Genomic DNA, 26,762 nt, shown 5'->3' with positions numbered 1-26,762 from the left:
TGGATTTACCTAAAACATCCTTGTTGTTCAGTAACACATGGCTGTATACATTATAATGTAACATGCAGTCATATTATACAGAACATCCAAATGATGACCACGTCTGCCCAAGTGGAGGCAGAGGATTCCCTGTCAGCCTGAACTTCTGAAGAGAGAGAAATTAGTTTGATTTATCAAAACATATTTTCCCACTGCTGGGTACCACTGATTCATGCCTGTGATGCTCGATACTCAAGAGGCTGAGATCTGAGGACTGTGTTTCAAAGCCAGCCTGGGCAGGAAAGTCTATGAGACTCATCTCCGAATCTACCGAAAAGCCACAAGAGGTCCTGTGGCTCAAGTAGTAGAGTGCTAGCCTTGATCAAAACAAGGTCAGGAACAAAATCCCAGAACTAGCAACCACACACAAAATTTTCCCTGGCCTTATTTTTAAATATTTTAATCTCATATATACATATATATATATGTGTGTGTGTATACATGTATATATACCATATATGTAATATCATATATATACACACAAGTAAAAATATATTGCTTAGACTTATCTTTGAGCTCTTTTTATTATTGTTAAATAGTTCTCTGAGGAAGTGTCAATTCAACATGTCTGTTTATGAGCACAATGCCTGTTGATCCATGTCACCCCTTCCACTCTGCTCCCCCATCTCTCCCAAACCTGCCCATCCCCTCAAGTCACCTGCTTTCATTTTCATAGATGTACAGTGAGTATTATAATTATATTAGCCCACCCTTCCTCTCTGCATTTGTCTACCCTCCTCTCCTTGATGTATACATTGTTAAAACTAATTGATGATCCTAACGATTTACTTTAGAATGTTCCAGAAAACACACAACATACACAAGCACACACTTGATGACCTCTTCATATAACCGCTTAACCTGTGGTAAAAATTACAGGGTATGGATGAACCTAGAGTAGAAGATGGAATTGTTATACAAAACAAAAAAATAGTCGTAGAGTAGCTTGAAGTTTTAGGGGTTTGTTTTCTGTTTGGGTCTTTTCTGGGTATTGAACTCAGGACCTTGGCAATCTGGCCTGGCCTTTTCTGCTCAAGGTTAGCGTGGTATTGTTGGAGTCCACCTTCACCTCCTGCACTCTCGTTTTATCAATGTTTCTTCTTTGAGTTTGACTGGTAGGAGCAACTTATGTTCAAGGAAGTTGAATAATTATCTCAAGGGAGCTTCATTCATAAAACTAAATTTAAATCTTCTAATTTCATAGCCTGTGTTCTTTTTTTCCATTACAACATATCTCTCTCCATCCTTGTCAAGGTAAAACACTCACCATAAAACTAGCTCAGTTGAGTTAGATTTGGTTCCATCAGAGCCTCTGCAGCATGAGGCTGATTTAAATCACAACTGAAGCTGCATTTAAATTTAATTTCCAGTGGTCCAGTGGACGCTGGTGGTTCACGCCTGTAAAATCCTAGCTACTCAGGAGGCTGAGTTCTAAGGATTGCAGTGGAAATCCAGCCTGGGCAGGAACAGTCCCTGAGACTCTTATTTCCAATTAACTACCAAAAAGCTGGAAGTAGAGGTGTGGCTCAAGTCATAGAGCACTAACCTTGAGTCAAAAAACCAAGGGACAAGATCCTAGGTCCTGAGTTTAAGCTCTGACACATACACACACACACACACACACACACACACACACACACACACACACACACACACACACACACTGGATTCTGAGTAGTCATAGGCATCTACATATCATGAACCCATAATTCTATACACAATTTTTCCAGACTCTTAGGAGAGGCACAGTTGGCATAAATGTTCTGGAAATGATCTGTGCTGTCATGCGTCACTGACACCCTCACCTACCAAGCCTTTCTTAGGCTGAGTTCTGCCCCTAGCTAGACTGAAATAGCCAACAGCCCAGAGCAAAAATATCAAAAAACCGTTTACCCAGGGGCTGGCCCTAGCATCTTTATCTCTGTGGAGGACCAAACTTTTTGTACTGTCTTTAGGCTTTAACCTTTGGGTACATCAAAATGACAGCACCTGTATGCCCTGTAAATCAAACGGGACAGGATAGGAATCCATTCTTTCCCCTGCAGCTGCTCAGGACTTTAATGCTTCAAATATTAAACATGAAGGAAATCTGGATCACACGCATAAGGGACACAGGTCTGTGCTGGGTAAGAGACTATAAATAACAGTGCTAAATGTTCTTTGAAATGAATGAAAAGGAAGGTTGAACTTAGAGAAGTGATATAAAAACTCTGCAGTGATCTTTGCCCAACAGTGAGCTGGTCTAGTTGGATAAAATCAAATGACTATTAAAAGTAAAAGATGGTAAGAGTTTTTTTTAATTATGCCTTTTGTAGTTTGTGTGTGCTGGTATTAGGACTTGAACTCAGGGCCACAGGCTCTTGCTTGGCTGTTTTGCTTAAGGAGAGTGCGTTATCACTTGAGCCAGAGCTCCTCTTCCAGGTGTGTGTGTGTGTGTGTGTGTGTGTGTGTGTGTGTGTGTGTGTGTACAGGTTATTTGGAGATAAGAATCCAGGTTTTCCTGCCTGGGCTGGCTTAGAGCTGTGATTCTCAGATCTCAGCCTTCTGACTAGCTGGGATCACAGGCATGAGCCACCAGCACTATGCATAGTCGCACCTCTACTTCCTGCTTTTTGTTGCTAATTACTGATAAATGTCTTCCAGATTTGTTTGTGTATGGCTGGCTTCAAACAGGGATCAGATCTCAGCCTCTTGAGTAGCTAGGATTAAAGGCGTGAGCTACTGACACTTGGCTACAAATAGTTCCTAATAATTATTTACAAAGAACTATAGCTTTCCAACCCTTCTTTTAAAACAACTATTGTGATTAGTTATATTCACCAAATTATAACTGGCACTATTTATGGTGCTGTATCTTCTTTTCTTTTTTCATGTTTTTATCTGATACTTATGCACGTAAGCTTCAAGAAGGCAGTGTTGACATTGTTTATATCCTGTGTGTCAGTTTGGCTACAATAAGCAAGGCATGTGTTTAGGCCTTCAGACACTTGTGATTAACTTAAGCACCTTTTACAGACAAGAAAAACACATGATCTCTTTTCTTCCTTTCTATTTATGCACTCATTTTTGATGTTGTGTTTACGTGTTGGGTTTTTTTTTATTTTGCTGAGTGCAAGCATCAGCTCATGCTGAGATAGTGTATTGGCTCTCTGGGTTAAAGTATTTATTAAAGCAGATCAGGATGAATGCCTGGTCTAAGTTTATCCTAGGAGGAAGCTCTGATGAGTTATTTTGCTGACAAAATGATTATTATGAGTCCTTCTTCTTAACCTGCCAAGCTAGCACTCATTTCTTAAGAGAGCAGAGAACCATAGGTTGGCCTTCTGATAAAAAGCCTGCTGAGTTTCCCTCATTTAATAAAATAGAGTACACAGTGTAATTTGTACAATGTCAAACTTCAGAGAACCATTTATAATGATAATGCTTCTATTTGCAGCATGCTACTGAGGAAAGGACAATAAAATGTCAGGTTTGACGTCTACTGATAGACAAGAAGGTCAGAGAGGGGGCTATTTCTCTTCTTGGCAACCCATTGTCAGTAGATACAATAGGAAGCAGAATGCAATCAGCTTGGTATTCTTTTTAAAATTCAAAGCTTGGGAAAGGACAGTAGTCTAGATGTCATATTTATTCAGGAGAAGCTGAACTATCAAAACAGATACAATTGGAAATTGCCTGTTTGCAGTTTATTTTTCTGGAAGCCTAGAAGAAAGTCTGATAAAGTAGTTGAGTCATCAGGTTTTATTTATGCTCTCCTGTAGCTATCTATTTAGATATGTTAGCTTCTCACTGCAAATATTGCACCCATATCTTCTGGTGACATAGATGGGGATGAAGAGTATTAATTACAAGCTAGGAGATTTATAGAATTGATGACAGTGTGTTGGGGGTGGGGAGAGGGAAGTCTTCAAAATATGCCTCAGTATGTGTTCACTGTAGCAAAGAATAGTTCTACCGATCATAGTGAGGAATCTGACATGTGCTGGCGACTTCTCTTTATAATAAAATAACACAGAGCTAACTATAGAAGTAAGTCATTCTTTTAGTGGGGTGTGGGATGAAATGCTGAGCTTTCTGTAGGCATCTATTACATTCTCGATTCTTCACAAAGAAGAAGGTCAGGGAGTTTCTGAAAGTCTATTTTTCACCCACATCCTTCTGACTAAGTGTTGCTTAAAAAAAAAAAAAAAAGCCAAGCAGTGAGCAGGTGAACTCAGCACAGTGGTCCAAGCCCAGAGCAGAGCTTTCCTAAGGGATGCACAATAAGGCTACGCTTTGTCCAGGAAGCACACGATGAAATGTGTCAATGCAGGCTTAGGTAGATGAAATTGAACTACCATTGTGGAAGTCGAATCACTTAAACAAAAATACTGAAATCAGTCAAAGGCAGCCAAATACTGTGGAAAACTGGACTTATACCCCAAGAAAGAGAGAGCTCTAGATGTATGGGAGAGCTTGTACACCCTCCCTGTTGAAGCAAGGGGATGAGTACTGGCTCCTTAAGCTTCCCTAAAGGTTGTGAGCTCCAGCTATGCAGTAAGGATGTTTGTCATGACAGACACGAGGCTGGTGGCTCACACCTGTAACCTTTAGCATTCAGGAGACTGAGATCTGAGGATCGAGGTTTGAAGCCAGCCCAGGCAAGAAAGACCACGAGACTCTTATCTCTAAGTAATCACCACAAAGCAGAAATGGAGGTGTAGCTCAAATGGTAGAGGACTAGCCTTAAGCACAAAAGCTCAGGACAGTGCCCAAGCCCTGAGTTCAAGCCCCAGGCCCAGCCCAAAACCAAACCAAAAGAAAACAAAAAAGACAGACACAAGGAAGTTATTATAAGCAGATAACCTTGTGATTATGATTTTCTCAAATCCTACAGGAGGACTACAAAGTATTTTGAAAGTTTATTCTAAGTGGAATTGATCTGACTTAATTTGGAGTAGCGTTTGGGGCAGAAAAATTCTTTTGGAGCAATGACATTATCATGAGAAGAAATTATTATGACTGCTTTTATCCATCCTGTTTTTTTTTTTAAATAAAATTGTTCCTCATGATTAGTATGAACAAGAATCACTGTCCATCTAGAAGCTGTGGTTCATGCCTGCAATCCAAGCTGAGATCTGAGGATCATAGTTCTAAGCCAGCCTGGCCAGGAAAGTCTGTGAGACTCTTATCTTCAATTAACTACCAAAAACCAGATGTACAAGTGTGGCTCATGTGGTAATGTGGGGCTTGGGGCAGAAAAATCATTCATGTCTGGCTTTTTGCTAGTTAATTGAAGAGCAGAATCTCTCAGATTTGTCCTATTGGGCTGGCTTTAAACCATGATCCTCAGGTCTCCAACATCCTGAGTAGGTAAGATTACAGGCATGAGATACTGATGCTGGTATTTCATGTGTGTATGTGTGTGCACACACACATCCCTGATGTGTGTGACCATCCCTGAACTTTTTTTTTTTGCTCAAAGGTAGCACTCTAGTACTTGAGCCACACTTAACTTCCAGCGTTTTGTTTGTTTTTTGTTTGGGTGGTTAATTGGAGATAATTGTCTCGTGGACTTTCCTGCTGGGGCTGGCTTTGAACCACAATCCTCAGTTCTCAGCTTCCTGCGTGGCTTACAGGGTTACAAATATTAGTTACTGGTACTTGGCTTTGATATCTTTCGATTCATATCATTAAGTCATTTCTTTTTCTTGAGTAGAAACCATCACCTAAGGCACATAATCAGTCATTTTTATGCAGACTGAGCAAGCATACTTATCCTTTTTAGCTGTAGTTGTCTTGTAGTATGAGAATGAAGTCAGACTGGGGCCAGTGGTTCACATCTATAATCCTAGCTGCTCAGGAAGCTGAGATCTAAGGATCACAGTTTGAACCCAGTCTGGTCAGCAAAGTCCACAAGATTCTTATCTATAATTAATCACAGAAAAAGCCAGAAATGTGCTGTAGCTCAAGTAGTCTTGAGAGAAAGAAGTTTGGGGACAGTGCTCAGGCTCTGAGTTTAAGCCCCAGGACTGGCAGGGAAAAAAGAGAAAAAAGAACTAAGTTGGAGGAAGTATAAACTGGTTTGCATATCCTGGTTCATGATTTAGGAATTCTGTGGTGAGTAGAGGAGTGATTTAGTAATGTTAATTTACCAACAGAGTCTATTAATCTATACACAGTGGCATTTAAAAAGCTTGTGAATGAAGGGAAAAAAATCAAGCAAAATGAAAAGCCAAGCACTGGGAGCATCTAGTTTAGCGGTGACACTTATGATATATGATGGCCCTGGCTTGATACACGACTGTAATAAAGCATTGCCATTCAATTAGAGTAAGTTAACTTTCAAATTAATATTGTACCCACTCTTGATTCCATTTAAAGGGCAGCAGAGAGGGGAGAGGATTTGGAGCCATTCACTATGCATTAGCTCTAGTGACAGAATATGAATCATCTTAAGTCGTGGGCTCCCACTCAGTTCTGATCTCTGTGTGGTGCTTGTCAATGCCAAACTTTAAAAAATGTGCCTCTCGATAAGAATAGCATGCATTTGGTAATTGGACAGAAGTGAGGGGAATGGATTGGTGGTTAAAGTCTGTCCCTTCAGAAATGTCTTGACACTTTTACCCACAAGTCTGCATTTATTAATAGTAATGGTTCCTAAATTTTTATTTTGGCTGGCTTTCTAATTATATACAAAGTCCCGGAAGGAATGATAAAGGAAAGGCATCAGGGAAAAGTATTTTTTTCATTGTCTTTGACATTTTCAGCACAAGGATCAAGACCAGATGGTTGATGAAAGAGCATAAATCAATCAATCAAAATATCCACTTTAATCTTTTCTTTCATGTCCAATGTATTTAATTCTTCCAAGTTCTGGGAGGAAGATTCATTAGGAATTCCAGTATTAGTAAGCAAACCCACCTCAGTGGACATCCATATCGATACTTTCTAAAAATCTATTCATTATTAATGAAGAAATAAAGCCAGCTAGGGAAATAACACCTGCATATTTGTATATAAATACAGGCAGAGAGAGAGACAGAGACAGAGAGTAAACTAAATTCTTACACTACAACTAAAAAGAAAAAAGAAGAAAAAGGAATTAAAATTTTATCTCTGTTGTGTGCCAAGGCCTCTGTGAGATACTCTAGCTAATTTACAAGCAACTAGTAAATATTGTTTCTTAGAAAGAATTTCATGGACTCATGCCTAAGCTGGTTTTGAACCTTGATCCTCAGGTCTTAATCTCCTGAGTAGCTAGGATTACAGATGTGAGCCACCAGCATTTGGCTTTTTGTTATATTTTTAAAGAATAATGGATAACCATAGTAGTACATTACTATAATCCTAGCTACTCTAATGGAGAGGCAGGAGAATTCCAAGTTTGAGGCCAGCCAGAGCAAGGCTAATAAGACTGTAGGTTAACTGATGAAATATTTGCCTAGAAATTACAAAAGGTCTTTGGCTTAATACCTAGTACTGCAAAAAAAAAAAAAAAAAACACAATGAGAATATTGTAGCTCCAATGATTCAAACTCCAAATAATAAGGAATTAGATATGCTAACTACCCTGATTTGATCACTACACATTATGCATACACAGTGAAATATCACACTATACTGAAAAAATTTTAGTTACTTATTATCTCCCACTAAAAAAAATGCAGATCAAAGTTTAAGGAGATGGAAATGTTAACTTTTCTGAAACAATCATAATTATACATTATATTAATTATTAATACATGTATTAGATAGTCACATTGTATCCCATAAGTACGTACAACTAGAGTAATAAAAATTAACAGAAAAAAATAAAATGAATTGAAATTTAATGTGATTACCAGGAAATAAGGTGAAAAACTTACAGGTGTGTGAACTACTATTGTCCCATTTGGATGGTATTTGTGTGTGTGTGCGCGCGCGCACGTGCGTGTGCACGCACCAGTCCTGGGGATTGAACTCATGGGCTATACCCAAGCTTTTGTGCTTAGAGACACAGCTCTACTTTCAGCTTTATGGTAGTTAAATTGGAGACAAAAGTCTCATGGACTTTCCTACCCAGGCTGGCTTTGAACTGTGATCTTCAGATCTCAGCCTCCTGAGTGGCTAGCACTACAGGCATGAGCCACGGATGCCCAGAATTGCATGGTATTTTTAAAGAATTGAATCATCTCACTGATGTCTTTTTTTCTGAGTCTATGCTAACTGTTATAATTTAGAATCCCAGAAGTCTGCTTACTGTGAAAGAAGACCCTATACAAGCAAACAGGGAACTTTGTTGCATGTGATATTTATGTCTCTGTTTAAGTATGGCCTTTTACATGGTGAATTTTAAACTCACTCTCCTGTGGGTTTATCTCTAAGGGATAAATCCTTTCTCAGTCTGCTTCCAAAGCCAAGCTTTTGAGTCTTGAAGGCTGGGGGCCAGATTTTGTGCTATCATCTCTCTTGAGTCTCTTGAGAAAAAAACAGATGGACTCATTGGAGATTCTAGAGATCTCTGAGATCTAGTCTTGTGTCTTCCTTCTTAAGAGTTCTGGGAGAAACAGATCTTACGCAGTTCATCTAAAATACTGACCGTAGACAAGAGAGAGCTTGCTCTTAAATCTGCAATGGACTAGACATGCTTTTCCTTTTCATTCCTTCCAGTGATCATTTGTTTCCCTCTGTGATCTCATCTTATGGCAGACATTACCTGCCTCAGGTATGGCTGGCAAATCGCCAGCCTATTCTCGTAGTGATGTCTTTCAAACTATTTGGGGGCACAGAACAGTCTTAAGATGTGTTAATTTGCTTTGAACATATGGTTCTGGTCCATCTGCTTGGAAATCTGTTGTGATGGTTTGATAACTGGCAAAAGTAACCTCAAGCTATCTAGCTATCTAGTCAGTGTGTGTGTGTGTGTGTGTGTGTGTGTGTGTGTGCGCGTGCGTGTGTGCGAGTGCGTGCACGCATGCACGTGCATGCACATGTACCAGTACTACTGAGCTTGAACTCAGGGCCTGGGCACTGTCCCTCAGCTTTTTTGCTCAAGGCTGGCACTCTACTACTTGAGCCACAGCTCCATTTCTGGATTTTGGGAGGTTCATTGGAGAAAAAAGTCTCATGGATTTTGAACTGCAATCCTTACATCTCAGCCTCTTGAGTAGTTAAAATGATAGGCATGGGCTACTGGTACCTGGCATCAGGCATCATAAAAAATAAAAAGAGAAAGGCAAACTAAAGTTAATGCCTTTTTCTGTTTAGCTTTTTAAAAGAGCTTTTTTAGCTTTTCTAATGAGTTCTTAAGTAGAGCAACAGCTAATGAACAAATCCAGGCTTTTCCTAGTCAGCACTTTTCTTCTTCTTTTACAAAAACCGTTTAGTACAAAATATTTATAAATAAATTTATGGCTAGTGAAGAGTAAGTTATTTTCTTTTACCATCATGGGCTTAGAGATTTGTATTACTATATATTTTATATCTACTTGTATTTCCTTTAACAAAATACTGGAGACTGGGTAACTTGTAAAGGAGAAAGGTTTCTTGAGCTCACTCTCTTGAAGGTTCAAGGACATGGTGAGCCAGCATGTGTTCAGCCCTGGCAACCCCCTCCTCCCCCAGCAGTATCACATGGCAGGTGGCATTGTGGTGGGAGCACAGATGAGGGGAAAGATTGCATGGTGACTTAAGAAGCCAGAAAACATGGAGGATGGGTGGGGAGCACCTAGTTCACCCTGTAGCATCCTTCTCTGAGGGGCCCACTCAGGATACCATGAGAACTCTCTATCCCCCTCCCCCCTTTTTTTGCTCTATTGGATTCTTCAAGTAGCCTAGGCACCTTGCACTAGGCCCCAGGTTACAAGAAAGTCTTGTAACCTCAGCACTGCCTCATTGGGAACCAAACTCCTGTGATGTGAACAACCCTTTAGGGGGAAAACTACCCCCAGACTATAGAATTATCCACATGATGTATCATGGGCACCAGAGGGAAGGCCATGAAATGGACGCTTTTTCTTAGAATGGAGGGGATACATGAGAATATGCCTGGCTATTTTTCCCCTTTCCCTTTCCTTTATTTTTATATTATTATTGTTATTATTATTATTATTATTATTAATTAGTAGTAGTAGTAGTAGTAGTAGTAGTAGTGGTGGTGGTGGTGGTGGTGGTGGTGGTGGTCATGGTGCTGGTCATCCTATGGCTTGAGCTCAGGACCTGTGGTTGTCTCTGAGCTTTTATGCCCAAGGCTAGTAGTCTACATGTCAAGCCACAGCTCCATGTCTGTCTTTTTGGTAGTTAATTGGAGATGAGAGTCTTATAGACATTCCTGCCCAGGCTGGCTTTGAATCAGGATCCTCAGATCTGAGCCTCCTGAGTAGCTAGAATTACAGGTGTGAGCTGCCAGCACCCAGCCTGATGTGTTTTCCCATAAAAATATAATGCTGGATAAGACTTTAGTTCTATTCTACTTTTTCGATTATGTATAGAACATTGCCCAAAGCAAAATTTCTTCAGTGCCTCTTAAATTTCCATCAAGTTACTGCCTTCTCTCGTGTCCCATTATCCCATAGAACTTTGAGGTAGAACAGTTCTGCTTTCTCTGCATTGACTTCTCAGTTCACTGCAGCTTTTCCTCCGTGCCTTCTCTATCGAAGAAGCTACAATAGCCACACTTTTTCCTCTGGTGTTTCTGTCCTATCTTTGTGCTCCACTGTCCAGTTTTGAGGTCTGGTGTTTGTCTTAGTTCATTGGAGATACTTTTTTTTTCTTGGTCAGTCCTGGGACTTGAACTCTGGGGCCTGAGCACTGTCCCTGGCTTCTTTTTGCGCAAGGCTAACACTCTACCACTTGAGCCACAGCACCACGTCCGGCTTTTAGTGTATATATATGGTGCTGAGGAATTGAACCCAAGGCTCCATGTATGCTCAGCAAACACTTTACCACTAGGCCATATTCCCAACCCTGGAGATAGTTTTTGTATGTGTATGGGCTGGTCCTGGGGCTTGACATCAGGGCTTGGGGGCTGTCCTCAAGTTTTTTTACTCAAAGCTAGCGCTCTACCACTTGAGCCAAGGCTTCACTTCTAGCTTTTTTGGTGATTAATTAGAGACTTGCCTGTCTATGCTGGCTTTGAACCTCTATCTCCTGTTCTCAGGCTCCTGAGTAGCTAGCATGATAGGCATGAGTCATGGGCACATGTTATGACTAATTTATTTAATTCTCTTTTATGAACTATGCCCCCATCCATTAACATTCCCGGAATGTGTATTCAAACTTTTTTTTTTTTTTTTTTTTTTTTTGGCCAGTCCTGGGCCTTGGGCTCAGGGCCTGAGCACTGTCCCTGGCTTCTTCCCGCTCAAGGCTAGCACTCTGCCACTTGAGCCACAGCGCTGCTTCTGGCCGTTTTCTGTATATGTGGTGCTGGGGAATCGAACCTAGGGCCTCGTGTATCCGAGGCAGGCACTCTTGCCACTAGGCTATATCCCCAGCCCCCAAACTTTTTTTTCTCTAAAGTTTTGGCCTTATTTTGGATTACCTCTAGCCTAGTTCCCTGTAACAGACATTTACTATCCTTACAGATGTTTATTTATTTTGGCAGAAATTTCTCTCACGTGCTGTAGCTCACATTCTTACTGTATCTCATTTAAACAAGTCTGGCCCTGCACTGGATTGTTTATAAAGTCTACCCTCCCTATCAATACAACTAGGAGGTCATTACGGAGGATGTAGCCCCATCATGCCAGCTCTATCCTGTTTGATTGTTGATTTATTCCTAGTATTGAGACTTCAATTCCGAGCCTGGGGTCCTTTTTTATTTATTTATTTTTCTCAAGGCTGGTACTCTACTGCTCAAGCCACACTTCCACTTCTGGCATTTTGCTGGTTAATTGGAAATAAGAAAGCACATAGATTTTCCTATCTGGGCTGGTTTTGAACCTCAATCCTCAAGTCTGAGCCTCTTAAGTAGCTAGGATTACAGACATGAGCTACTGGTGCCTAGCTCCAGCTTCGTTTTCTGTTCTACCTCACAACCTTCCAGTCTCCTCCCTATCGCAGATGAACTGGCTGCCCTTGGGTTAATTTTCTTGCCAATGCATCTGTTTCTTCCCCTCCTTTCCCAGCAATACCTAAGGTGTTCAGTCCTTTGTATGTGCGCCTCACTTATCTGATCACTGTTCTGAGGGGTGATGGTGGCGGTCAGAGGAAATCAGGCTGGGTAACTGCTTGATTTCTACAAGAACTGTAAGATGATGTATGCATATTCATATGCTGCTTGTTATTAGCTATCGCTAAGGTGGGCTTTGGGAGCGGGTGGCAGAGAATGCTCAGGAAACCAATAAAGATAATTAAAAGTTTAGAAAATTAGAATCACGAAGAGCCAGAAAAAGAGCAATTATTCAGCCAAGAAAAGAAAAGGCCTGAGGGGAGATATAAGAAAGAAAAATTATCTCCTGGAGGATAGACTCAGGCTATCTTCCATTAATATTGAGGAGACAATACTGCAAAGCATGTAGGATTTATATTTGCCCAAAGGAACATTTCTTCCATAAGGGATTTTGCTATCTCAGATGATTTTATTCATGCAACTCCCCAAATTTGTTTATCTAGAAAATTAAAAAAGATATATTTCTCTTCAGTCTAACCAGTTGAGGTATGACAAAGGCCTGAATGTAGAGAGAGGCATTGGGTAATTTCTTTTATTCCTTTATTCCCTCACTAAGTCATTCTTCTATCATTCTCTGTCTCTTCTTGCTTCTATCCCTCTTACCTAACCTATCTCTTTGTTTTGGTCTTTGTGTATATTTTTTTCTGCTTTTTTTCTTCCTTTCTTTTTTTTTTTTTTTAAAGTTTTTATTATAAAACTGATGTACATAGAGGTTACAGTTTCATACGTTAGGCATTGGATACATTTCTTGTACTCTTTGTTACCTCTCAGTATCCATCAATCCACCTCCATTGGAGCACTTATCCTGCCTTATCAACTACACATTCTAAACAAAAGATTTTCAGAAATGACCTCAACACTGCTATCTTACCTTTATTTGGTCCCAAGTTCCTTGTGCATTTTAATTGGCACTCTATGTATTTGGGGTTAGAAATCTCTCTCTCTCTCTCTCTCTCTCTCTCTCTCTCTCTCTCTCTCTGTGTGTGTGTGTGTGTGTGTGTGTGTGTGTGTGTGTGTGTGTGTGTGCCTGCTTATCCTAGGGTTTGGGGCCTGGGGCTCTCACTTGGCTCATTTTGTTCAAGCCTGAGCCACACCTTCACTTCCATGGGCAAGGGTATGTCATGGGCCTTGTGATTTTCAGGCAGGTATCTTACCCCTGGAGCCATGCTTCCAGCTCTTTTGCCTTATAGTTATCACTATTATTTTTTAAAATAAGCCCAGAGCTAGCCTTAGACCTTGATCTACCTCCTGAGCAGATGTGAGCCATTGCTCCTAGCTAAGATGATCCTGGCTTCACCTGGCTGGCAGAATGAATGACTATTTGGCTACCTATCAGGAGAATCGATGATTAAATAATTAGAATAAAAGATTTATTGGGCACTTACCAGTGATCAGGCATAATGTTAACTATTTTCTTAGAAAATATTCATTCTCAGAATAATTGTTATATATAAACTCTTACTAAATTTCTATTGTTTTTTTTTTCTTTTTAGGATCATCAAAACCATTTATTGGTAGGCTTGTGAGGTCAACAACTATTCATTACCAAATAAATGTGTATGCAAAAATGCAAACATATCAGAAGAGCAGATTAAACTACATCAAAAACATATAAAATTAAACTATGAAGTCAAGAGAATGATATGTAAATTCTTCCAGCCCTATTATCACAAACAATGGATTCCACCAAAAGAAGTCCTGAAAATTTGTTTTCCCTAAACTGCATTGGGATGATTAAGAGTCAGTGGATGGGCTGGGGATATAGCCCAGGCAAGAGTGCCTGCCTCGGATACATGAGGCCCTAGGTTCGATTCCCCAGCACCACATATACAGAAAACGGCCAGAAGCGGCACTGTGGCTCAAGTGGCAGAGTGCTAGCCTTGAGTGGGAAGAAGCCAGGGACAGTGCTCAGGCCCTGAGTCCAAGGCCCAGGACTGGCCAAAAAAAAAAAAAAGAGTCAGTGGATACAGGGGTCACACATATTTGTAATAGAGTGAAGTTTTTCTTTTTCTCCTTTTGGAGCCAGTCCAACGCTTGAACTCAGGGCCTGGGTGCTGTCCTTGAGCTTTCTTGCACAATACTAGTACTATCACTCGAGTTACAGCTCCACTTCTGGCTTTTTTGGTGGTTAAGTGTAGATGAGAGTCTCATGGACTCTCCTGCCTGGGCTGGCTTCAAACCCCAGTCCTCATGGCTCCTGAGTAGCTAAGATTGTAGGCATGGGCCCCTGGATAAAGGTTTGATGGTATTTAGTTTCCTAATAGATGTACATGTTGTCTATTCATAGAAAAGACAATGTTTTCTGGACTTTGTATCAATTCAGTTTTACTCAGCAATCTCTTTCCATAAAGATAAAAACAAAAAGGCAAAGGCAAAGCTCTTAATTATGTCATATGCTTTTTGGTGTCCTTCTAATCGGCATCAATTTAATCTGAAAAAAAAATTCAATGAACATTAAATGCACAGAAACTGTCTCCTTTTATAATGAAAGGAAAAGGGCTATGACAAAGAATTTTTAATCATTATATCTAATTTAAAAGTTCATCTTTAGGTTTCTCATTTTTTAAAAATATATTTTTATTATCAAACTGAATTACAGAGAGGTTACAGTTTCATACATTAGGCACTGGATACATTTCTTGTACTGTTACCTCGTCCCTCATTCCCCCCTCCCCCCTCCGTCCTTCCCTTCCCCCTCCCCCCCACGAGATGTTCAGAGTTGTTCAGTTCATTTCATCATACAGTTTGTAAGTATTGCTTTTGTAGTTGTTTGTCTTTTTTTTTTTTTTTTACCATGTGTCTCTCGATTTTGGTATTCCTTCCAATTTCCTGGTTCTAATACCAGTATACACGTTTCCAATATACTCAGATAAGATACAGAGATAGTGTAGGTACAACCACAGGAAGGTGATACAGGAATATCATCAATAATAGAGGCTACAGTTACATATGGCACGTTGAAAGTATTAACAACTGTGATAAAACAAAAAAAATGAAGTCAGGAAATGTTAACTTTCTCCTATTTCTCAGGGATGGTAAAGGTGGGTGACCAGGATGTGAACCTGGGTTTTCGTGACATCAGGGTTCACGGTGTTAAAACATCATAGGGACATTTGTCCATTAACATATTTTCTTGTTAAGGAACATTGGTCTGTGGCCAACACCTCAAAAGGAGAGGAGAGAATTTGCCTTATATTTACTTTCTCTGTTTGTATAGAAAGGAAGTAAAAATCCTAAGACCTAGCCTCCTCTTTATTCTGGAGTGATTAGAGTAGTGTCACATTTAATGATAACTCATATATTGTACCATTCTATTTAATGTGAATTGGCATGGAGATTAAAAAATCAAGATAATTTTATTATTAGAATTAGTGTATTGTAATGGACAGTAATACAGAATGTTAAGTTTTCCTAATAAGGCTAATGAGGAGTATTTAAAATATATCAAAAGCATTTAATTACTTTGTAATCTTGAGTATCTATATTGTTTCCTTCATAAATATTCAATTTTATCATGGCACTTGTTGCTCATGTCTGTAATCCTAGCTACTCAGGAGGCTGAGATCTGAGGGTTACAATTCAAAGCTACCATGGACAGAATGTCTATGAGATTCTATTTTCTATTTAACCAACAAAATGTCAAAATTGGAGCTGTGGCCCAAGTGATAGAGCACCATCTTTGAGTAAAAGAAGCTGAGAGAGCACAAGACTTTGAATTCAAGCTTAGTACAGGCTTGGATGCACATACACATATTCACATGCAAAAATATATATTTTTTTTTACTCTTTTCAGAATAAGACAATTCTCAAACCAATTTTTCCCACATGAATCTTGTTTTCTTTATGGCCATATGGCCAGAAATTATATCCACAAGTATTTCTTCATATTTTGCAAATTGCATATAGTTCATACACAATCTCTATAGGGCAGGTTTGCTTGCTTACTTCTTGCACTGAACCAATTTATTACCATGGCTAAGGAGTCATCAATGTCTAGCTCAATAAACACAAAAAATAAATATTTAGCTAGGCACCTGTGGCTTATACCTGTAATCCTAAACTATTCAGTGGGCTGAGACCTGAGGATTGAGATTTTAAGCCAGCCCTGACAGGAAAATCCATGAGACTCTTATCTCCAGTTAAGCACTAAAAAGCTGGAGCTGGACCTGCAGATCAAGTAGTAGAGTGCTAAATATGAGCAAAAAAAAAAAAAAATCCAGGACAATGCCCAGGCCCTGAGTTCAAGCCCCAGAACTAGCACCAAAATAACCAAATGAAGGAAGAAAGTAATAAAATAAATATTCATTTGGATCTATAATATTATTTTTTATTCTGATGTTATATAGCAAAATGTATGAAATCTTCTCAATAGCTTCAACTAAACCTTCTTTAACAAATACTATGAACTCATCCACTAAACAGAATGTAAAATGGATAGTTTATCTTTTTATTTCTTCCACAAATCAAACAGGTTAACTGGACCAAACTTAGACAAGTTTAAGTTTTAGTTTTAAGACAAATTGAACTTTTTCCTTCTCAATATTCTTCTTAGAGCTGCTTTAATGTCAGCATGGCATGGGGGAGCTCTGATATCTAAGAATGATTGTAAAGCAAAAGTTCTTCATAGCTACACTATTCACCACCATTAGTGATTCATTGTTGCATTTAAGGCAGTATTTTAGTTTAGGATTATGCAACAATCAAACTCATGGGTACTAAACTCACTCATACCTGCAGATTACCTTTTTCTGGCTGGCCTGGAACAGCTGAACAAATAATCAACTCAGGCCTTCTATATTTGTCAGCTCTCTGCTGCTGTAACAAGTACTCAAGTTAAAACAACCTAATAAGCAAAAAGATTTATTGTGGTTCATGATTCAGAGCCTTCAGACCATGGTTGCAGGCCCTTAGACCCTTAAAGAGCACTTAATAGGGGGTGCTGCTCACCTCATAGAAAGAGAGAGAGTAGGAAACAAAGGAGAGATAGAGAGGGAGGGAGGGAGAGGGAGGGAAGGACAAGGGCTTTAATATCTCCTATGAAGGGACATCTATAAAGACCTAGCTTTTCTTCCCCTAGATTTTGCTTCTCAAAGTTTCTGCCACCTCCCAGTAATTCTCACAGCCCAGGCCTATGCACAGCCCTACACCATAGCATCTTCCATCTGCTTGATCAAAGATATCAGATTTTGATATACACTTCCTGTCTGCTCCATAATTCAATTCCTCCTGTGCTTTTATGTGCATTCCCCGCCTTGTCAGTAGAGCTAATTATACACACTTCCTATCTTCATTATGGCAGTCTTGTGGGACTGGGCCTAGTGAATGGAGGTGCCAGGAGCGCCATGGATGCCGGAATATCAGAGTGGGAAACCTTGTTATGCTGTTTATTCAGGCAATAAACCAAATTCCACCCTTCCTATAAAAAAAATGCTACCACTCCCCAATTCCTATATGTGGGGATTTTATATCCTAGGCATTGCAGTTTGATTTTTATAAAAAAGAAAATCTGAGATAAGCCATGGATGAAAAAGCTTTTTCCAGACTCAAATCTGATTCAGTATAGAATTTTTTAAAAAGCAACCTTTATTTTGATTGGATTTTCAGAAAACATCTATCTATCTATTTTTTTTCTTCTGATCCTGGAGCTTAAGCTCAGAACTCATGCCTGAGTGCTGTACCTGAGCTGTTTTGTTTTCATTCAAGGCTAGCAGTCTAACATTTGAGCCACAGCTCCATTTCTAGCTTTTTAGTGATTAATTGGAGATAAAAGTCTCATGGTCTTTTTGCCTGTGCTGGCTTGGAATCAAAGTCCTTAGATCCTAGCCTCCTGAGTAGCTAGGATTAGAGATGTGAGCCATCAGTGCTTGCCTATGTATACAAACAAACATACATACACAAACACGTAATTTTATTTGGACTTGTAGATATTTAGATCATGCACCACCTGTTTTTTGTTTGCACGTATCACAACAGACATTGCTGGGCCATTAAAATCCTCTACTCCACTGAGTAAAGATAGAATCTCAGAGTCTCAGAATTATGGCTGGGTACTGTTAGCTCATGCCAATAATCCTAGCTACTCAGGAGGATGAGATCTGAGGATCACAGTTCAAAGACAGCCCAGACTACAAATCGATGAGCCTCTCATCTCCCATTAACCAGAAAAAGTTAGACTTGCAGCTCAAGTGGTAAAGCGTCATCCCTGAGCAAAGAAAGCCCAAAAGAGAGCAAGAGATCATGGGTTCAGGCCCTACTACCAGAACAAAATAACAGCAATAGTTTTTTTCATTGCTTAAAGCCTGTGTCATTTAAATATTGCTGTGTTTTCCAAGACCTTTCCAGTCAAGTTTAACATTAAAATAAATCCCTACACTCAGTTCTGCATGCCTTTCCCTCCTTCTATGAGCCAATCTACTCCTCTTTCACTTTTGCTTCTTTTCAGCCATCAACATTTCTTCTTGCTGGGGATAACAATGTTCTCAGTTAAATTTGACAGATATATTTCCAGCCCTATTTTTGTAACTTCATTTAAGCTTTTCATACTGTCAATTCTCTTTTGAATTTCTGACTATGTTCCTACTTTCTTACTTTTGATCTCATTACAATACCCTCCTAGGCTGTCTTCCTGTCAGGGAAGCAGCCTTCTCTTTATCCAGTGCGGGCTCTTTGTTCCTTTTCTAGTGCCTTTGAGATTGGTGACCTCAATTCCCTTTCCTTCTCCCTTTAGATTTTACTCACTGTTACAACTACAAACTGTAAAGTCTACTTGTAGCTGGATCACTCTTCTCTCTTTCCGCCTTAGTGCAGAATAGCATTTCAGCTACTTCCTGGCATATCTCTAAACTATTCCAGAATGTGTCTCCTCTCCTCAGATCTGCTCTTCTTCCTCTATTTCTGTCTTTGGTGAATGGCCCTACTTCCGGTGTTTCGCCATTTTCTGAAATTACTACAGTCTCTCAGAACTCCAACCTGTTTCCTTTTTCTTGCCACTCTCATTCTTTTGATGGGTAGAATTCTATTGATTCTTATCCCTTGAGAGCTAATTTTATCTTTTTTGTTTTTGTTGTTGTTTTGATGCTAGTACTGGGGCTTGAACGCAGGGCCTTGTGCCTCGACTTGCCTTTTTTGCTCAAGGCTGGCTGGCTGTCTACCACTCAAGCCATAGCTCCACTTCACTTTCTGCTGGTTAGTCAGAGATAAGAGTCTAATGAATTTCTTGCCTGGGCTGGCTTCAAACTGTGATCTTCAGCTCTCAGCCTCCTGAGTAGCTAGGATTATAGGTATTAGCTACCAGCACCCAGAAGGATCTCATCTGTGTTTCCTCATTTCTGCTGTTCATGACTTAGCCATTGGCTCTTTCTTTAAATTTGCACATGGTCACTTTTCCTGATCCATAGCATATTGCTACCATATAGTTTATGTTGTTAATTGCAGCATTTTTCTGCAGATTAGTGCAAGGATGCATCTCTCTTTATCCCCGTATCTGTTATTGTTTATATTGGATCAATTGTGCTGTGACTTGGTTCTGTCTCCAAGGTCTATATGATCCTGGGCTCCCACACAACTTTCTGGTGCAAATTCTCCTGCTGGGGTTTGTAAGTGCGCTGGCTACTGGCAAATACTAGGCAATAGTTTGACCCAAAGTCAATTAGAGAGGAAGAGAGAAAGATGGGAGTTCTAGAACAAATTCCCATTGGGTTAATATTGTCTATTCTGGGCATAGAAATAGTCTATCAACCAACTGTGGGCAGTAGAATTTCTCTCCCTTTCTCTCTTTAAATTTTTTTTTGGTGTGCTGTCACTGGGACATGAACTTGGGGCTTCATACTCTCACTTGGTTGGCATTTTTCCTCAAGGCTGATGCTCTACGACTTGAGCCACAGCTCTAATTCTGGATTTTTGTTGGTTAATTGGAGATAAGGGCCTAATTCCTGCCTGGGCTGGCTTCAAACCATAATCTTCAGATCTCAGCCTCCTGAGTAGCTAGGATTACAAGCATGAGCCAGCAGTGCCTGACCCCCTTCTCTTTTGATTTAACCACTGTTCACTGAATGTCTTTCACCTCATGCTTTCACTGTATCAGATTCATCTAGATGCATTCATAGAATGTCCCCAAACTATTAGAATTCCAGAAATGGCTCCTGATGTTCAAGGTGCTGGCTGTTCATGATTTCTTATATTATTAAACTTTCAACAGCATTTCTCACAGACTGATGGTTGCTGAAAGAGTGTCCTAGGTGCATTATATGATTCTGTTCAAGGAATAGCCACTTTTTTGGAGGGGAAAAAGTAGGCCATTTGGTAAAAATGCCTAACCTAAACATGACCTCTATATTCAAGAAGAATTAAAAGTGGATACTTTCAGATTTCAAAGGAATGCTTTTTAAGTTGGACAGGAAGGTGAGCAATTTACCCAGAAACATGTAGCTTGATGTGAGCAGAAAGTTGATGCATCCCAGCACAAATAATCCTACTGTAAGTAAAAACTTCAGAAGGGAATTTGTTGAAGGAAAAAGAGCTACATGTCTTATGCTGAAGCAAAATGAAATGCATTATTATTTTATTTCTATTCATCTTCCTATCTATCTATCGATCTATCTATCTAGGTCTATCTTCTATCTAAAATAGAAGATGTTTTCCATCTATCATCTATCTCTACCTATCATCTATTTATCTTTTATCTGTCTGTCTATATCTATCACCGCTCTGTCATCTATCTTCTACCAATCCATCATCTATATATCTATTATCTATCTTCTATCTAGCTACCTATTTACCATTATCTATCTTCTATCTTTTTATCCATCATCTACTATGTAGTATATATGTGTGTGTATGTATGTATGTGTGTGTATGTGTCTGTCATCCATCCATCCATCCATCCATCCATCCATCTCTCTATTATTTATTTCCTATCTATTCAGCTGTCACCTATTTCTTCTATCCATCTATCTTCTGTCTTTTATCATCCATCCATCAATCAATTTACTTATTATGTATCTGTCTATCTATTTTCTATGATCTATTATCTATCTATCTATCTATCTATCTATCTATCTATCTATCTATCTATCTATCGGTCACATTCATTATTGCTGCATGGCTGTTTCTCTGAAGAACTCTGGCTGAGCATTTCCTAAGTGGAAAGCATTTTAAAGTTTTAAAGTAGATAATATCTGGGTAGTGAGTGAGAGGAGGGTGGGACTGGGATTTGCAACTTTCTCATTGTGTGAGTGTTTTCATAAGCAGGCCTGGCAGTCAGTGCTTGCCCAACATGACTTCCTTTTCCTTCCTGTCTCACTGGACAGCAGACCTGACTGGAGCTGCTCCCAGATGTGCATTGCATTCTCAGCTTGAAGTCCTCTTTGTCTTTGGGGGCCTATTTCTTTCTCCTTTAAACACTTTTGTACTCCTCTTGAGTCCCTTTCTGCTTCCTGCTCCTCCTCTTAAGACTGGAAGAATTAGGTGCTTGCTTTTCATCTTTGCCTGCCTTCCCACACACAGGAGTCTCCCCTAGGACTCACGGGGTTGTATGTAAGTCTTCTTTCATTGATATGAAGAATAAATATGGTAATGATGACATCTCATTCATCTTGGTTTTCTCAGCACCTGACATTGCTCCTGGCACATAGGAAGCGTTCAATCAGTGTAGGTAGAAGAATGAATAAATATCCAGCTCTCTCCTTCAGGAATAAGAAGCTGCCTTTGTGTGAAGTTGAGCTGGCTCAGGGGCCGCCCTGAGTGACCAGTCCTTCAGAGCTGGAGATGAATTGAAGCCATTTGTACCTTAGTTCCTTAAAGAAAAAGCCCCAGACAAACCTTTAATTACTTCCCAAATCCTCTGCTGACATTCATGCCAACCTGACTGAGCTGATTGTGCACACAACACTGGCATTATCTGTAGGTAGAAGAGATGCTCCAGAAAATAAAAATACCGTGTGTGTGTGTGTGTGTGTGTGTGTGTGTGTGTGTGTGTGTGTGTGATACTGAGTATGGAACTCAGGGCCTGGGCACAGTCACTGAGCTTCTTCACTTTTTTTTTTTTTTTTTGCCAGTCCTGGGGCTTGGTCTCAGGGGCTGAGCACTGTCCGTGGCTTCTTTTTGCTCAAGGCTAGCATTCTACCACTTGAGCCACAGCACCCACTTCCGGCTTTTTCTATTTATGTGATACTGAGGAATCGAACCCAGGGCTTCATGCATGCCAGGCAAGCACTCTACTGCTAAGCCATATTCCTAGCTGAGCTTCTTCACTTTAAAGCTGGTTCTCTACTATTTGATCCATACCTCCACTTCTGGCTTTTTGCTGCTTAATTGGAGATAAGAGACTCACAGAATTTCCTGCCCAGGTTGACTTTGAATTTTTATCCTCAGACCTCAGTCTCCTGAATAGGATTAGGGGCATGAGGCACTGGTCCCTTGCTCCCAAGTGATTCTTTTTGGGGGGTCATGGGACTTGAACTCAGGGCCTGGGTGCTGTCCCTGAACTCTTTTGCTCAAGGCTAGCTCTCTACCATCTGGAGCCAAAGCTCCACCTCCATTTTTCTGGTGGTTAGTTGGAGATAAGAGTCTCATGGACTTTCCTGTCCAGGTTGGCTTTGAACCTTGATTCTCAAATCTCAGCCTCCTGAGTGGCTAGGATATTAGGCATGAGCCACTAGCATGTGGCCCAAGTGATTCTTTATGAAGCTTTATGTCTTTATGAAGCTTTATATTCTTTATGTCTGCTTGAAGGGGACTTCTTCTTTCACCCTTTGAAAGAAATAAAGCAGACATAAAATTTTATGGCTCTATCAAGTGTCACTTGACTTCTCTGACTTATCAGGCATTAACGAGTGTGAAAATGGTAGCCCTGGTATGCAATTGTGCCATGGTCTTTCTATTCAGAGATGCTGAGAAACAGGATTGGTTACAAAGTAGAAAGATATTAAAAAGCAGTTCTCTACAATCTCATTTCCAAATATGAGCTGTCCACAGGTAGAAGCCTGGATGAAATTACATTGCAGGGACTCAATACCCTTTGTTAATTCTCAGCCTCATTAAAAAAAAAATTCCTTCACCTAGTCCATGTGTGAGCCTGAATTTGCCACTAATTGTACTTCTCTAGCGGGCAGGGACTGGATGAACATCAGGAATCTTCTCTAATTCCTCTACCTCTCTTGTGACATTTTCTGATCCAAACTCAAAGTATTTTTCCCCCAAAGCTATGTTGGTCTTATACTATCCCAGTGTTTCCATCATACAATGATAGCAATAGGTATTATTCCTGAACATATACTAACCATCTCTCTTCTTTCTGCTAGTGCCACCATTTGAACTCAAGGACTCACACTTGCACAGCTTGCTTCACTGGCTGATGCTCTATCTCTTCAGCCACACCTCCAACTCAGGTTTTTGTTGGTTATTTTGGAATCACCCAGACTCCTCTTCCTGGGTTGTCTTAAATCTTGATTCTCCAGATCTCAGTCTCCTGAGTAGTTAGGATTGCAGGATAGATTCTAATTTTTGTTTCAAAGTAAAAAGAACACCAGACCTATGTAAAAAGTATATAAAACACTTGTACACAGCTTAGTTATGGCAAAGTGAGTTTTTATAAAGTGAGATATTATTGAATATCAGGTTAAATGAAAAACAAAACGACCACATTCCAGAGAGCTTCTGGATGAATTTTCTGACAATAAAACTCTCCTCTTTCTAAACTAACCACTGGCTTCATTTTTCTGCTGGTTTCATCACTTTTTTTTTTATCACTTATAATAATATGTCTCTAACATTATAGCCCAATTTTGCCTTTTTCTTTCTTTTGGGATTCTTTTGTAATAGTTTCTGAAATCCCTCAGGATGTGTATGGTGGTAATTTGTTCAATTCTCATCTTGAATTGTCTCCATTGTATGGCTGGGTCATATCTTTATCCATTCTTCTGTGAATAGACATTTGGGTTGTTTCCAGTCTTGGACTGTTATAAATGATAATGCTACAAAGGTCCCTGTGCATTTCTTTTGGTGCCTGTGTGCACACCTGGCCTTGGATTTTCCTGGTGGGGAACTTTCTAATTATACGCAAAATTTTGTGAAGAGTTGCAGATCTATTTTTGGTTTCTTTGAATTCCATCATACATTTTGGTAAGTTGAAAATGTGTTTCTAAAAATGTACCAATTTCATCTAATGGTTTATTTTTATCAGGCATGAAATTTCTTAATATGTACACTTAGCCTATTTAATCACTGCAGGAGCTGCAGCAATGCCCTCTTACATTTTTCCTCTTTTGGTGCTAGTACTGGGCTTGAACTTGGGGCCTGGGTGCTGTCCCTTAACTTTTTCTCCTCAAGGCGAGCACTCTACTACTTGAGCCACAGCTTCACTTTCAGCATTTTGGTAGTTTATTGGAGACAAGAGTCTTATGGACTCCTGCTCGGGCTGGCTTGAATCTCAAGTCTCAGGTTTGAGCCTCCTGAGTAGCTAGGATTCTAGCCCCTCTTTATTTCTGATTACTTGTTTGTACCTTCTTTTTCTGTTTCCTTTCTTCTTGAGGGATCCGTTTATAGCTTTTCATAGAGCCTACTGTATTCATGAAATACATGAATACAAAGAAACAGATACTCCCCCTCCCCTCCATAAAAACACCTGGCAACATTTCTAAGTTATTTTATAATATTCCAATTTGTTTGGAAGGAAGTATCACTATATGGGCCAAATTAATTGATGCTTTTCTGGCTTAGCTTGTCATTCATCTGTACAATGATAAAAATGGATGAGTTTATTATATATACTTACTTGACTAGTTCTGAGCACATTGAGTATTATTTAACATGAAAATGTGATTAAATATAAAATTAACTTAGCTATAAAATTACATTCAAGCAGTTGTGACTTTATGGATTGCTTTGGAGATTTATTGAGGCTTTCTTAGCAACAAGCTCAGAATGGTAAGAATTTATCCTTTATATTATTTTTTCTAATCACTTTATTAAAATATGTGAAGGGTCTTGGTTCTATTTGTTTAATTCACTGGAAATAAGAGACAGGCTGGTTTTCAGCATCAAGTTAGATTGTGAGACATACAGTAAAAGAACTGAGCAGAAAGAAAAACTGTGAACCGAAAAAATTCTATATCATGTATTCTTGAGTCTATATTACTTTCAGTCTTATAAACCTTTAAATTTTACTTTTAAAATATAAAGAATGAATGTAGCTTGCCAGTGTCCACTTGAATGGAAGTCAACTATAGTTTCTTAAAAAAATTATTTTTTGTAAAGGTGATATACAGGAGGGTTACAGTTACATAGGCCAGGAAAAGGGTATATTTCTTTTTGAACAGGGTCACCTCTTCCCTTGTTTGCTCCCAGTATTTTCCCTCCTGACCCCCTTCCCCCAAGTTGTATGGTTCATTTTTAACATAGAGCCTAGTAAACCTCACTCCTGAATTAGTTTACCCTTTGTCCCACCATTTCTGTGCTCTCCTTTACCCTCCTCCAAACAGATAAACTAACATACAAGACAAAAAGTACACAGATAAAAAAACAATGACAAAAGAGGAAAAACAAAACAAAACAAAATCACAAAAAGTAAAATAAAATAAAAAAACACCTCGTTTCCATTTCCAGTATCCATTTGAATGGAAGTAAGGCATAATTCTTTTTATTCAAATGGGAAAAAAGAAGTAGTGGTGCATGTTAGTGTCTAATTCTCTTTGTGTATGTGCTGTTATTGGGGTTTGAGCTCAGGCCCTGGGTTCTCTCCCTTAGCTTTTTCACTGCAGGCTGGTACACTCCACTTGGGCCACAGCTGCCACTTTCAGCTTTTTAATGGTTAATTGGAGATAAAAGTTTCATGGACTTTCCCACCTGGGTTGGCTTCAAATTGCAATCCTCAGATCTCAGCCTCCTGAGAAGCAAGAATTAGAGGCCTGAGCCACTGGCATCCAGCTAGTACATGGTTCTAATATGGTTTGTATCAGCAAGTTTAATGTAGTATTGGAAGAAATAAAGTACATAAAACTTCTAGCACAAAATTTCCATCATAGGCAAACAATGGTAAACCTGGAGCCTAGTTGTTTAACAGCTTCGAACATAATGTAGTAGTTCATTTGTCACAATGAATAATAAGGATAAGAAGACCCTCCTATCCCCGGCAGCCATCTTCTTTTCTGGAGTCATACCCAGTCACATTTCACTTCACTGTCCCCTTTCAACCCTTCTTCCCCCTTGGAAATGAGTTCTCTCAATACCTGATCATCACTGCACACATCTGTTCTTAGGTCAGAGTATCAGCTTGTGTCCCAGCCTGACATTTCCAACTCAGCCCGTCTATGGAGAATTTGGCCATTCCTTCCAAAAGCCAGCCTTTTTTGGGTTCTGTTATTACTCGAAGTATATCCTTATGTTAAACAGCATTCGGAATATTTTAATCACTTGTCATATTGTCCCCAATTCCCACAATACTTAACTCATCAAAGATTAAGAACATTATTTATTCACTGAAGTAGGTGAAGTTTTTTATTTCCCTAATAAATTCTATGTTTTAGGAATGTGCTACATACTTAAATGATAAATGAGTCAAGCATTTATGTAAGATTGAAATAAGAATTATAAAGTT

At 39.5% G+C, this 26,762-nt stretch overlaps 1 protein-coding gene and 1 long non-coding RNA gene across 2 annotated transcripts in view; one reads left to right on the top strand and one right to left on the bottom strand.

Moving 5' to 3' along the window:
• Positions 1 to 26,762, top strand: part of Tmem117 (transmembrane protein 117) — a 374,448-nt gene that overhangs the window by 151,063 nt on the left and 196,623 nt on the right. The gene's annotated exons all lie outside the window — the stretch shown is intronic.
• LOC125365766 lies at positions 16,389 to 24,857 on the bottom strand. The gene is made up of 3 exons (XR_007213741.1): positions 24,746 to 24,857; positions 24,376 to 24,380; positions 16,389 to 16,423 (listed from the first exon to the last, which is right to left on the bottom strand). It is a non-coding gene; the product is annotated as an uncharacterized LOC125365766 (long non-coding RNA).

Source organism: Perognathus longimembris, chromosome 1 (assembly GCF_023159225.1).
Source record: "Perognathus longimembris pacificus isolate PPM17 chromosome 1, ASM2315922v1, whole genome shotgun sequence".
Classification (NCBI taxonomy): domain Eukaryota; kingdom Metazoa; phylum Chordata; class Mammalia; order Rodentia; family Heteromyidae; genus Perognathus; species Perognathus longimembris.
Note: the sequence above shows the minus strand (reverse complement) of the source record. Positions and strands in the feature narration are given on the sequence as shown.